Source organism: Tachyglossus aculeatus, chromosome 2 (genome assembly GCF_015852505.1).
Source record: "Tachyglossus aculeatus isolate mTacAcu1 chromosome 2, mTacAcu1.pri, whole genome shotgun sequence".
NCBI classification, from domain to species: domain Eukaryota; kingdom Metazoa; phylum Chordata; class Mammalia; order Monotremata; family Tachyglossidae; genus Tachyglossus; species Tachyglossus aculeatus.
This window is the reverse complement of record NC_052067.1, coordinates 81,219,322-81,233,796: the sequence shown is the minus strand read 5'-3', so window position 1 is coordinate 81,233,796 and position 14,475 is coordinate 81,219,322.

Below are 14,475 nucleotides of genomic sequence, written 5' to 3'. Positions count from 1 at the left end.
GGAAACTCCATCTGCCAAATGTAGATAAACCTTTCATGACTGCAGATTAAGGCTGACCTCACCCACCAAATCAGCAAGAATACTCTGAGGTACTGCCAGCGACTTGTTGAAGGTGGCACTTTCTGGTAAAATGAAGGACTTTTCTCAGCCATTTAGAATAAAGCTAACGTTTCACATGTGAGCACAAAGGATCAATTTGCATCCAAAAGGAAAAGAACGGTCAGACCAGAATCAACGCACAGAAGCCACCAGGCCAGGAAAACAGTGATTAAAGCAGGAAAGATGTCTAATTAAGAAACATGCTGTTTTTCAACCCAGAATTGAATTACTGTACAAGTGCATCTCAGGGCCAAATGTAAAAGGCATGCCACTCATTCAGAAAAGAGTTGAATAATTATCCAGATGCTGCCTTTCCAAAAGGGTAAACCTGAAAAATGAACTATGATTATCAGTCTACTGGACACTACATCCACAAGATAGAGAAACTGATCAATAGCAAGGACAGCCAGTGATCAAGATGAACCATTAATTTTTCTAAACAGCTGAAGATGAAAAATGAAAATATGACAAATTAATCTATCATTTTCTAGACAGATGTCAGTGAAGAGAGATAAAGGATTGCAGAAATCGATTTTCCTGACCTATTAACTTATCTGGACTGAGCAGAACTTAAAGTGTACATTCTCCATAAAATCCCTTTGCCTCCAAACTTTTCTGGAATGTTGAGGGGGGAAATGCAGGAGAGGAAGTTCAGCGATGTAGCAATTCTATGTAATTTCAAACAAAAAAGTACAATACAGTTGTGATATTTAAAAAAACTTGTAAATACTCAGACTGAATTTTCGAAAACTTGTATGAATTCAAATTCCTTTTTTCCTCCCAATGTGATTTGCTATTTGTCTAAGGCCTTAGAAATATTTCCAGTAACTGTGAAAGACTAATGTTTCTGGATCCAATTTTCCTTGGGTATCATTTCTAAAGTCATAAAGGGAGATATCTAAAGACTTTGAATCGGCTAGTAAATATTTAGATGACAAATTGCTTAAAAATTACATCTCTCTCGGACTCTGTAAGGGAATGAATTACACATAATCTATACATTGTAAAACAAACACATTAATCCACTTTTATGATTCCAAGGGACTCACCTCTCTTGAAATGCAACACTCCAGCTTCAAGCTCTTATCCTAGGTGCTTTGGGTGTTGTCAGCCTTCTAGAACAGGGCAGTTGCTATCAGGCAGAATCTTTGGAGAGTTGCTTCTAAGGACACAAGCTGCCAGGAGAAAATTCTGTGAACAGACTGCAACCAGATGGATTTCAGCTGATCCATGTAAAGTGTGGCCCCTAAATCCCTCATTTGTTTCCCTGAAACAACTAACATTTGGACTGTAAAGGTTCCATGTGGAATCCAAAATGTGTTTCCTAAATATCTGTTTTGCCCCTTATAATAATAATACCTTGAATTTTGTACAGCACTAATATTTTCCACCGTGTTCTCACATTACTTTTTATTATCCTCACAACATGCCTATAGGGAAAAGGCAGGCTTATCAACCCCAATTTACGGATAACTGAGGCCTTTTGCGGTCAAGTAACTTGACCAAGATCACGTAGCATCATTATCATCACCAATGGTATTTCATTCAATCGTATTTATTTATTTTTTAATGGCATTTATTAAGCGCTTACTATGTGCAAAGCACTGTTCTAAGTGCTGAGCACTGTTCTATTATTGAGCGCTTACTGTTTGCAGAGCACTGTACTAAGCGCTTGGGAAGTACAAGTTGGCAACATACAGAGACGGTCCCTATCCAACAACGGGCTCACAGTCTAGATGGTATTTATTGAGCACTTACTGTGTGCTGAGCACTTACTGTGCATTGAGCACTGTATTACACAGGAGAGTACAGTCTAGCAGGACAGTGGAAGAGCAACATGGCTTAGAGCACAGGCCTGGGACCAGAGGACGTGGGCTCTAATCCCAGCTCCACCACCTACCTGCTGTGTGACCTTGGGCAAGTCACTTAACGTCTCTGTACCTCAGTTACCTCATCTGCAAAATGGGGGATTTAATCCTGTGAGCCCCACGTGGAGCATTGTGTCCAACCTGATTAGCTTGTGTCTGGTCCAACGCTAGTACAGTGCCTGCCACATAATAAGCACTTAACAATTACCATAAAAAAGAGGGATGGGGCAAAATACGATTGATTGATTGATAACCTGGTTCTCCAAATCCCAAATCACGACACCGTGCTAAACGATCTCAGACAGAAAGCGTTTGAGCTCCGTGAGGTCTTTCAGTCCAGGTCTTTTCACACCTCAAGAACCTCAAGAAGAGGTTGCATTCACCTTCACATCAAACAGAAACTCCTTACCTTACCATCGGCCTTCGGGCACTCAATCAGTTCCCTCCCAACCCCCGATCTAGCTGAGTTCCTACTAAAGTCCAACCGGCACACTTCACTCCTAATGCAAACCTTTTTATTATATCTCATCTTTGTCACTCCTGACCCCTTGGCCTTGCGTGGCTCAGTGGAAAGAGCACAGGCTTTGGAGTCAGAGGTCATGGGTTCAAATCCCTGCTCCGCCAACTGTCAGCTGTGTGACCTGGGGCAAGTCACTTAACTTCTCTGGGCCTCAGTTACCTCATCGGTAAAATGGGGATTAAAATTGTGCAAGTCCCCCGGTGGGACAAACTGATCACCTTGTAACCTCCCCAGCGCTTAGAACAGTGCTTGGCACATAGTAAGCGCTTAATAAATGCCATTATTATTATCTCCATATTGTCTTGGAACTCCCTTACCCTTCATAATAATAATAATAACAACAATAATAATAATAATATTTGTTAAACGCTTACTATGAGCTGAGCACTGTCCTAAGCTCTGGGATAGATATAAGGTAATCAGGTTGTCCCATGAGGAGCTCACAGCCTTAATCCCCATTTTATAGATGAGGTAACCAAGGCCCAGAGAAGTGAAGTGACTTGCCCCAACTCACACAGGTGACAGGTGGCGGAGCCGGGATTAGAACCCACGACCTCTGAAGCCCAAGCCCACGCTCTTTCCACTTCTAGATCCCCCTTCTAGACGGTGAGCCCACTGTTGGGTAGGGACTGTCTCTATATGTTGCCAGCTTGTACTTCCCAAGCGCTTAGTACAGTGCTCTGCACACAGTAAGCGCTCAATAAATACGATTGATTGATTGATTGATTTCCATTAAGCCATGCTGCTTCTCTTCATATGTGACAGACCACCACACTCCCCAAGTTTCAAGGCTTATTAGAAAGCCTTCTAATAGACTGTGAGCCCACTGTCTTCTAGACTGTGAGCCCACTGTTGGGTAGGGACTGTCTCTATATGTTGCCAACTTGTACTTCCCAAGCGCTTAGTACAGTGCTCTGCACACAGTAAGCGCTCAATAAATATAATTGATTGATTATGAAAATCACACCTCCTCCAAGAGGCCTTTGCCAACTAAGCCCCCATTTCCCCTACTCCCCCTCCCTTCTACATTACCCTTTCACTTGGATCTTTGCCCTTTAAGCACTTACTATGCAGGCCACCCTCAGCCCCACAGCACTTACATACATATCCATGATCTATTTTAATGTCTGCCTCCCCATCTAGACTGTAAGTTCCTTGTGGGAAAGGAATGTACCTACCAACTCTCTTGTATTATATCAATCGTATTTATTGAGCGCTTACTGTGTGCAGAGCACTGTACTAATAATTATAAAATCATTTATATATATTATATATTAATTATAATATAATAATTATAATAATTATACTCTCCCAAGAGCTTAGTACAGTGCTCTGCACACAGTAAATGCTCAATAAATACAATTAATTGATAGCAGTCCCCAGCTTTGGACTGGGTGAGTGGGAGACTGCCCAGCCCCATGTCACTGGGAAACCCATTGGCTCAATCATATTTATTGAGTGCTTACTGTGGGCAGAGCACTGTATTAAGTGCTTAGGAGAGTACAGTATAACAGAGTTGGAAAACACATTCCCTGACCACAGCGAGCTTACAGCCTAGATGTTTCTGCTCCAGCCTAGGAAAGAAGAAGACACTCTTGCAGTCTTCTAGACTGTGAGCCCACTGTTGGGTAGGGACTGTCTCTATATGTTGCCAACTTGTACTTCCCAAGTGCTTAGTACAGTGCTCTGCACATAGTAAGCACTCAATAAATACGATTGATGATGATGATGATTAAGAAGACGCCTCAGCTTTTAAAACCTGTGTGGTGTGGTTAGACTGAGCTATGAGGAGCCTGAAACTCTATCACAGCGAACCACTGTCTTTGTCTCTATCGTCTTCCTGACTCATATTTTGGTTTTGTTTGTGTATTGTTTCTTCTTCCCTTATACGTTTGTCACCAATCCTCCCTCCCAAATTTATTTTCTTCTTAAAACACATCTCCTCCAGAAGGCTGTTTCAGGTGAATTTCTCATCTCCTACCCTACCTAGTTCAGCATTTCAGAGCCTCCAAAGCACTTGGATAGTCACTCCGTCTTTCCCTGCCAATACCCAGGAGCACGTACGTACAGATCTTGAAAACCTGTTGCTTCTCTCTACTTGCACTTGTTTATTAATAATGACAATAAGAACAATCATAATAATAATGGTATTTGTTAAGTGCTTACAATGTGCCAACCACTGTTCTAAGCGCTGGGGTAGATACAAGGCCATCAGGTTGTCTCACGTGGGGCTTACAGTCTTCATCTCCATTTTACAGATGAGCTGACTGAGGCACAGAGAAGTGAAGTGACTTGCCCAAAGTCACACAGCTGACAAGTGGCGGAGCCGGGATAAGAACCCACGATCTCTGACTCCCAAGCCCGGGCTCTTCCCACTAAGCCACGCTGCTTCTCCGACCGAATCTGCCCCACTAGACTGTAACCTCCTTAAGGGCAGGGATCAAATATGTACTCATTTTATTGGATTCTTAGTGTTTAGTTCAGTGCCTAGTAATAATAATAATGATGGTATTTTTTAAGCGCTTACTATGTGCCAAGAACTGTTCTAAGCGATGCGGCGGATACAAGGTAATCAGGTTGTCCCACGTGGGGCTCACAGTCTTAATCCCCATTTTACAGATGAGGTAACTGAGGCACAGAGAAATTAAGAGGCTTGCCCAAGGAAACGCAGCAGACGAGTGGCGGAGGGTACCTGGGACTGGGTCTAAGTCTCATTCACATATCTCTTCCTACCATTTAGTACAGTGCTTTGAACACGGGAGGCACTTAATGCAATTCATATAAACTGACATATAAAAAGTCAATCAATCAATCAATAGTATTTATTGAGTGCTCACTGTGTGCAGAGCACTGTACTAAGCGCTTGGGAAGTACAAGTTGGCAACATATAGAGACAGTCCCTACCCAACAGTGGGCTCACAGTCTAAAAGGGGGAGTCAGTCACTTTTTGAACGTCCACAAAGACAACCATCACACAGTCCCTCTGAGAACACTGCCGCCACTATCAGACACGGGATATTGGGCCGGACGGACCAGACTATTGCTCTAATCATTAAAAAAGTTGCTTATAGCCTTAGAAACTACTTACAAGGCCAAAATAACTTGAATCCATCAATCATGTTCATTGAGCACTTCCTATGCACAGAGGACCGTATTAAGGGTTTGGGAGAGCACGATATAATAGAGTTGGTAGGCGCGTTCCCTGCCTGCATTGAGCTTATGGTCTAGAAGGGGAGACAGACGATAATCTCAGTGAATAATTTACAGATACTGATACTGAATCATTTCCTAGCCACGGGGTTGGATGATAAGGATAGCAACCATTGCCTTGTTTCTCCTTACCTCCCTTAGTGTCACTTTTGGTAACAGAATACTGACAGAATGACGAATTTGAAGAGCTAGAGATGGTTAAGGTGGGTATATGATCAAATGTACATCACGGTGAATATAAAATCTGTGTAATTATGCAGTAAGAATACCTTGGCAAATTGCAATAGAACTAAAAAATTTAGCTATAAAAATTGCATTTTCTTTGTCATCCTTAACAATGCAGCCTTGACAATTTCCAGAAACTTCTGGCAAACAGCTTGGCGTCACTGGAGTGTGAGAACACTGACTGCATCTTTAACACTTGCAGACCTCCCCCACAATTGCAGAAACCTTTTAACATGGGGTAAATTTGGGCCCAGGCCACTGAATAAAGTTCTACATCCTCTCCAATTCTCTGAGAAAGATGGATCTGACCGATTTGGCCAGTGAGAGGACCCACCCTACTGCTGGGAAGGGTCTGATGAATAACATTAAGAGAAAAAGAGCATCAGGTTTTCAACAAAATCCCTAATTCACAACTACTTCAGTAGCCAGCACTCACTCTGCTCCTCAAACACCAACCTACTCACTGTATCTAGATCTCATCTATCTTGCTGCCAACCTCTCGCCCACGCCCTGCTTTTGGCCTGGAATTCCTTCCTCCTTCATATTCGACAGACCACCATTCTTTCCCACCTTCAAAGCCTTATTAAAAATCATATCTCCTCCAAGATGCCTTCCCCAACTAAGCCCTCAATCCCCTTACTTCTTCTCCCTCCTGCATTGCCCTCGCACTCTGATTTGTCCCCTTTATTCACCCCTCCCTCAGCCCCACGGCACTTATGTTAACATTCATTCATTCAATTGTATTTATTGAGTGCATACTGTGTGCAGAGCAATCAATCAATCGTATTTATTGAGCGCTTACTGTGTGCAGAGCACTGTACTAAGTGCTTGGGAAGTACAAGTTGGCAACATATAGAGACAGTCCCTACCCAACAGTGGGCTCACAGTCTAGAAGGGGGAGACAGAGAACAAAACCAAACATATTAACAAAATAAAATAGAGTAGATATGTACAAGTAAAATAAATAGAGTAATAAATATGTACAAACATATATACATATATACAGGTGCTGTCGGGAAGGGAAGGAGGTAAGATGGGGGAGATGGAGAGGGGGGCGAGGGGGAGAGGAAGGAGGGGGCTCAGTCTGGGAAGGCCTCCTGGAGGAGGTGAGCTCTCAGTAGGGCGTTGAAGGGAGGAAGAGAGCACTGTACTAAGCACTTGGAAAGTACAATTCGGCAACAGATAGAGACAATCCCTACCCAACAACGGGCTCACAGTCCAGAAGGAGGGAGACAGACAAAAAACAAAACAAAACAAGTAGACAGGTGTCAATACCATCAAAATAAATAGAATTATATATACACATCATTAATAAAATAAATATAGTAAATATGTACAAATATACCCATATAGACATTAATGATATATTAATGATCATCTCCCCCTCTAGACTGTAAGCCTAGGGGATGTGCCTACCAACTCTTTTATACTGTATTTTCCCAAGCCCTTAATACTGTGCTCTGCATCCTGTAGGCACTTAATAATGTTGTGGGCAGGGAACGTGTCTATTAACTCTGTTATACTGTATTTTCCCAAGCACTTAGTACAGGGCTCTGCACATAGTAAGCATTCAATAAATATGATTGATTGATTCGGTCCCAACAGCACCATTCAGCACTTAGAACAGTGCTTTGCACATAGTAAGCGCTTAATAAATGCCATTATTATTATTATTCAATTTTTTTTTTAATTTTCTTAATCTCTCTCTTTCTCTTCTGTGTTTTTAGTTCACTTCTCTGCCACCCAGGACCCCCATCCCTAGCCCCCCGGTTAAGATTGGGCAGGAAAACAAAGCTCAAGGGGGATAATTATTGGATAAGTGTTTCATTGTGGCTTACTAGAGGAAAATGTAGGTATTGTGGGTGATATACAGCTAACCAGGAAAATGGATGTCCAGGAGAGCAACCAGCACAATGTCTGGATATCCTATACCACTACTAGGCTGGGTGGAACGCTAGCTATTTGTAGTTTTGGGTGAAATGTTTGGCTGGAGTGAGATTAGAATGATCTAAGGATTTCAATTGTTTGTATCCCTTTCATCTTGTTTCCACACGGTTTCGTGCCCTATTCAGAAAAAGTCGGACTTGACCAACGCTTGCACTGATTCTGCATGGATGAGAAGGATGCGTACACGCTGAAAAGCTCACCAATCATAGGGTTTCAAACTGCAAAACACCATCAACTAGACACCAAAAATAGAGTTAGTTTTCTATGATGTGCTATTTTTTCACTATTGCCACACAGTGTTTTCCATCCCTCCTGGCATTAGTGTCTCGTTACGCTCTATGATGTCCGGCCGTTGACATTTTCAAAGATCCTGAACCTATCCCAGACCTTCACAGCACCAGGGAGATATGCTCCCAAATGAGATCACGGAGATTAAAACTCAGTTTTGTTTTGTTTTTGTTTTTAATGGTATATGTTAAGCACTCACTGCGCTTAAGCGCTGGGGTAGACACAAGTTAATCAGGCCAGATCCAATCCCTGTCCCACCTGGGCCTCGCAGTCAAGTGGGAAGACCAGGTATTGAGGAAACTGAGGCACAGAAAAGTTAAGGGAGTTGCCCAAGATCACACGGCAGGCAAGTGGCAGAGCCGGGATTAGAACCCAAGTCCTCTGGCTCTCAGACCCGGGAGCTTTCCACTAGGCCACGCTGATTTAAGGAGGGAAGGGAGCTATTGGGCGGTGAAAGAGAGACACAGAACCAAAGAACCTAGAAACAGAACCCTCTGTTTACAATATCTTTGTTTAGCTCTGTGGCTTCCTCATGCCTTGACCCATAAAACAGGTCTCCATAATATGGAAACATTGAACCATAAAGTTGCAACCCGAAACACTTATCTGTTCCTCCCATCATATCTGAAGTTGAAATAGCTCAGGTTATTGTCGTTCACCCAGGAAAAATTCCAGTAGCGACGTGGAGAGTAGAAATAACAACTTGGTTTTGTGATCTCACAAGGGTTTTGAGCGTCGGCAGTTGGAAAAATTTCTGCTAGACTTATAAACCAAAGGAGCTGGAGGTCAAATTTTCAAAGAATTTCAGTGTGGCTCTTTTTCCAATAATGATGGCATTTGTTAAGCACTTACTATGTGCAAAGCACTGTTCTAAGCGCTGGGGAGGATACAAGGTGATCAGGTTGTCCCACTTGGGGCTCACAGTCTTAATCCCCATTTTCCAGATGAGGTAACTGAGGCCCAGAGCAGTTAAGTGACTTGCCCAAAGTCACACAGCTGACAAGCGGTGGAGCCAGGATTTGAACCCGTGACCTCTGACTCCCAAGCCCGTGCTCTCTCCACTGAGCCGTGCTGCTTCTCTGCGTGCTTCTCTGTTTCAGTGTGCAATTATAGCAACAATTGAAATTTAGCATGTAGATAAGAGAAGAAAAGACTAACTCCACACTTAGAATCGCCTTAATAAAACTAGGCTAAAACTGGAGAGGCCTGGTAATGTAATTTTTCTGAAATCACTTTTCAAAGTATCTAAGTACAGAACACCAGACGATTGGCTCCTCGTGGTTACGCTCTCTAATCTTGGGTTCAATGACTCGGTTCTCTCCTCCTCTGTTTCGGGAAGCAGCGTGGCTCAGTGGAAAAGAGCACAGGCTTTGGAGTCAGAGGTCATGGGTTCAAATCCTGGCTCCACCACTTGTCAGCTGTGTGACTTTGGGCAAGTCACTTAACTTCTCTGTACCTCAGTTCCCTCATCTGTAAAATAGGGATGAAGACTGTGTGCCCCACGTGGGACAACCTCATGACCTTGTATCCCCCCAGCGCTTAGAACAGTGCTTTGCACATAGTAAGCGCTTAATAAAATGCCATTATTATTATTATTATTATTATTATTATTACCCTCTCTCAGTCTCTTTAACTGAATCCCCTTCCGCCTCACACAATAATCATGGGTGTCTCTCAAGGCTCTGTTCTCTAAGTCCCCTTCTTCCTACATCATAGTTAACTTCCATAGCTTTAATTACTACCTCTGTGCGGTTGGCTCCTAAATTTATCTTGCTAGCCCAACCTCTCTCCTTCTCTCCAATCCCACGTTTGCTCTGGCCTGTAAAACATCTCGATATGGATGTCCTGCAGGAATCTCAAGCTTAATGAATCAAAAACTGAACTTATTTTCCTTCCTAAATCCTCTCCTGCAACCAACTTTTCTCTAACAGTTGAGCAGGGCCTAGTGGAAAAGTACAAGTTGACTGTCTTTATATGTTGCCAACTTGTACTTGCCAAGCGCTTAGTACAGTGCTCTGCACACAGTAAGCGCACAATAAATACGATTGATTGATTGATTGGAAAGAACACAGACCCAGGAGTCGGAGGACCTGGGCTCTAATCCCAGCTCCACTGCTTATCTACTGTGTGACCTTGGGTAAATCACTTAACTTCTCTGTGTCTCAGTTCCCTCACCGCCAGAATGGAGATGCAAAACCTGTTCTCCCTCCCTCTTAGACTGTGAGCCCCATGTGGGACCTGATGATCTTTTATTTCCCCCAGAACTTAGTACAGAGCTTGGCACATAGTGAGCAACAGTGTGGCAGAGTGGATAGAGCACGGGCCTGGGAATCAGAAAGATCTGGGTTCTAATCTTGGCTCCGCCACTTGTCTGCTGTGTGACCTCAGGCAAGCCACTTCACTCTGGGCTTCAGTTACCGCAGCTGTAAAATGGGGATTAAGACTGTAAGCCCCACATGGGACATGGATGGAGTCCAACATCATTAGCTTGAATCTATGTGCTTAACAAATACCATTAAAAAAAAGTGGTTTGTACCTTGTCTAGGCAACGAAAACTTTTTAGTAACTCTGAGTGATGTTTCCATCAGGTAGGACCAGAAAAAAAGTGTTAGCAAGATACATATTCCAAGTGCAAAGTTTTAAACTCTGAGTGATGTTTCCATCAGGTAGGACCAGAAAAAAAGTGTTAGCAAGATACATATTCCAAGTGCAAAGTTTTAATCCTTGTAGCCAAGAGAAACAAGGGAGGAAAATATATCCTATTGCCCTATGCCAGGGTAGAGTCTTTGCCCCTCATCCCTACCTCTTCAGACACTCAGTCTCTGCCATTGGCACTTTCTACCGCTACCCATTACCCACTACCAAGCATTAACTCTTACAAACATCCTTCTCATTGCTCCCTCTGGTCTGGGGCATTAGTGCTTCCCTTTCCCCCACTCTCCAGGACTTTCTGGACCAAGGAATTATTATTTTTTAAATGTTTACGCAAAGCCCTAAGATTCTACAATATTTAGGTTTATTTGATTTGCTTTGCAATAAAAAAGATAATAACTCCTTAAGTAGTGACTTTTAGCCCACCAAAAACCTAGTCACTAATAGGCCACAATGATAAGAGCTATGTCAATATTAATAGCTACAAGACGTAGATTTCTTCCCCCCTCCCCCGCCATCACCCAATTTTACTATCATCAAATATTTATTGGGTCCCAGCAAGATTATAACTTTTAAATCTTAAGTACCTCTCCCATGGTCACCTTTTCCGCACTCACATCCACTAACTCGGAGCCAGGACTGGGACAATCCAGGGGAACAGATAAGTATGCTCCGAGAGGCAAAGCAGCCTCAAAAAGTCTTATGTAAGAGTAAATGTCATTTTCCTCACAATTTGATGACCAAAACTAAGCTCACCAGTGACATCTCACTCTAATATGGCTTTTCACATGGCAGAAGCCAATATCTGGTGTTGTCAACAGTACTTTCATTTTCCAGAGAACTTTGACAACGCATGCCTGATTTTTACCCTTACAGCATCCTTGTGTGGTAGGGAGAGCCTTGCATTATTTTTTTTTTCATTTTATAGATGAGGAAGGTGAAGCCTAGAAAATCTGTGTGATTTGTACGAGGCCACAAGGTCCTCTAGATGACATTCCCTCCAGGACCCTTATGAGAAGCAGCGTAGCTCAGTGGAAAGAGCACGGGCTTTGGAGTCAGAAGTCATGGGTTCAAATCCTGACTCCCCCAATTGTCAGCTGTGTGACTTTGGACAAGTCACTTAACTTCTCTGTGCCGCAGTTGCCTCATCTGTAAAATGGGGATTAAGACTGTGAGCCCCCCGTGGGACAACCTGATCACCTTGTAACCTCCCCAGCGCTTAGAGCAGTGCTTTGCACATAGTAAGCACTTAATAAATGCCATCATCATTATTATTATTATTAGGACCTAACTGCAGGGAGGCCTGATTGTTCAAACCTTCTCCTGGAAGGCAAATAGTCTTCTAGACTGTGAGCCCGCTGTTAGGTAGCGACCGTCTCTCTATATTGCCAACTTGTACTTCCAAGCGCTTAATACAGTGCTCTGCACACAGTAAGCGCTCAATAAATACGGTTGAATGAATGAAAAGGCAAATGAGCCCGAATCTACAAGGAGGCCTCTGGTTAGAATCTGAAGAAAATTTTTAAACCATCAGAAGGCACAGCTTCAAACAGCACGGGTCTGTTTATTGCATTTGTTTCTATTTATTTCAGTCCAATAGACGGTAAACTCAGCTAGATTGTAAACCCACTAGACTGTAAGTTCCTTGAGGGCAGGTCCAACGGTTCTGTTGTACTGTACTCTCATCATCAATCATATTTATTGAGCGCTTACTATGTGCAGAGCACTGTACTAAGCGCTTGGGAAGTAAAAATTGGCAACATATAGAGACAGTCCCTACCCAACAGTGGGCTCACTCTCCCAAGTGCTTACTACACAGTAAGCACTCAAATACCACTGATTGACTGTACTGTAGCTTATCTTCAAGCGGCCCTAAAGCACTGGTCTGTTTCATTAAGCATTTGTTATCGTTGCAATCCATAAAACTGTAAACTCCACTAGATTGTAAACCCACTAGACTGTAAACTCCTCCACTAGATTATAAACTCCTTGGGGGCAGGGATCATGTCTACCAACTAGCTTCTGCGGTATCCTAATCTCCCAAGTGTTTAGTACAGTTATCCGCACACACTAAGCACTCAAATACCACTTTCTGATTGTACTGTAGGGTCCCAAGTGCTTATACTCTTCAGATAGAAAGTTTCAATAAATTCCATTGACTGATTTCTTATTCCAGATTTGTTTTAGATGGTATTTTTTTTCAAGGTATTTGTAAGGTGCATACTATGTGCCAGGCAATGTACTAAGCATAGGGGTAATAATAATAATAATAATAATGAGTGCTTACTATATGCAATCACTGTTCTAAGCGCTGGGGAGGTTACAAGGAAATCAGGTTGTCCCATGGGGGGCTCACAAGTTACAAAGTAATCAGGTTGGACATAGTCCATGTAATAATAATAATAATAATAATGATGGTATTTGTTAAGTGCTTACTATGTTCCAGGCACTGTACTAAGTGCTGGGGTGGATACAAGTAAATCTGTCTGGACAAAGTCCCTATCCCACAAAGGGCTCACTGTCTTAATCCCCACTTTACAGATGAGGTAACAGAGAAGTTAAGCGACTTGCCGAAGGTCAGACAGCCGGCAAGTAGCAGAGCCGGGATTAGAACCCAGGTCCTTCCGACTCCCAGCCCCATGCTCCATCCACTAGACCATGCTGCTTCTCTGTTAAGTGCTTACTATGTGCCAGTACTGTACTAAGCACTGGGTAGATACAAGATAATCAGCTTGGTCATAGTCCACATGGGTCTCACACTCTTAATCCCCATTTTTACAGGTGAGGTTAACTGAGGCACAGAAAGGTTGAGCAAATTGCCCAAGGTCACATAGCAGACCAGTGGCAGAGACAGGATTTCTGACTCTTAGGCCCATGCTCTTTCCCCTAGGCCATGCTGCTTTCACACTGAGTGATGTTGATTCTTTCCCATTTTCTCATTGTTTTAAGCTATTCAACTTACAAAACCCATTAGGTGGAATTTTTTTTCTGTGGATTCGCCTAGACTCTAACATGGTGAAGGCCAAAGGTCAGCGGCTGTTCTACACCTTCCTTGGGCCTTCTCAATAATCATCATCATAATAATAATAATGGTATTTGTTACGTGCTTACTATGTGTGAAGCAGTGTTCTAAGAGCTGGGGGGGATACGAGGTGATCGGGTTGTCCCACGTGGCGCTCACAGTCTTAATCCCCATTTTACAGATGAGGCACAGAGAAGTTAAGTGATTTGCCCAAAGCCACACAGCTGACGAGTGGTGGAGTCGAGATTAGAACCCATGACCTCTGATTCCCAAACCCGGGCGCTTTCCACTGAGCCACGCTGCTTCTCAAGCCTCTAGACCGGGAGCTCTTTGGAAACTTGGGAAGATGACAAAGGATGTATCCCTTGGTAAATGACTGTGAGCCCCACATGGGACAGGGACTGTGTCCAACCTGATTACTTTGCATCTACCTCAGTGCTTGGAACGGTGTTTGGCACATAGTAAGCATCTAAATAATAACAATGATGGCATTTATTAAGCGCTTACTATGTGCAAAGCACTGTTCTAAGCGCTGAGGAGGTTACAAGGTGATCACATTGTCCCACTGGGGGCTCACAGTCTTAATCCCCCATTTTCCAGATGAGGGAACTGAGGCACAGAGAAGTTAAGTGACTTGCCCAAAG